Below are 593 nucleotides of genomic sequence, written 5' to 3' on the forward strand. Positions count from 1 at the left end.
CGGGCAGGGGGCGACACAAGGGAGGTCTGCTGCACCATGTGGGTCACCTCAGAGGCTGAGGATAGAACTTGCACTTAAGTGGCTGCGGCTGGCTTGTAGTGCTGTGTACTAATACATTGCACCACCAGGGAGGGTCAGTCAGCTATTTCTTAATTAAAAACAAGCAAGATGGGCTTCCCTGGTGGTGCAGTTGGTTAAGGAGCAGCACTATGAAGCTAGCCCCAGCCTTTTCAACACAACTTCAATCCCTGGACAGGAAGATGACCCACATGGTGTGGCAGACCTCTCCTGTCTCACCCACTGTTCCCTTCTGCTCCTCTCAGCAGTGTACTTCCTTGATCTGCCTGTAATGCACCCCACTCTGTCTCTGGTGAATCCTTTCATCACCTCTGCACCTCTGTCCTGTGCCCCAGTTCTGTATGCATGATGCATGAATAAATAAATCTTTAAAATAATAATAATAATAAAAATAAGCAGTATGCCAAACTGGCATATTTTGAGGCACCAGGCCCTGCACCCCATCAAATCAAACAACACATACAGTTTTATATATATAAATACTTTATTATTTATCTTTGAAAGATAAGCAGTCC

At 45.9% G+C, this 593-nt stretch overlaps 1 protein-coding gene across 4 annotated transcripts in view; it reads left to right on the forward strand.

The window, feature by feature from the left end:
* The window catches only part of AKAP7 (A kinase (PRKA) anchor protein 7), a 90,090-nt gene that overhangs the window by 2,854 nt on the left and 86,643 nt on the right, over positions 1 to 593 (forward strand). The gene's annotated exons all lie outside the window — the stretch shown is intronic.

This window comes from Condylura cristata, unplaced genomic scaffold (assembly GCF_000260355.1).
Source record: "Condylura cristata isolate star-nosed mole 26May11 unplaced genomic scaffold, ConCri1.0 scaffold00001, whole genome shotgun sequence".
In the NCBI taxonomy this organism is placed as follows: domain Eukaryota; kingdom Metazoa; phylum Chordata; class Mammalia; order Eulipotyphla; family Talpidae; genus Condylura; species Condylura cristata.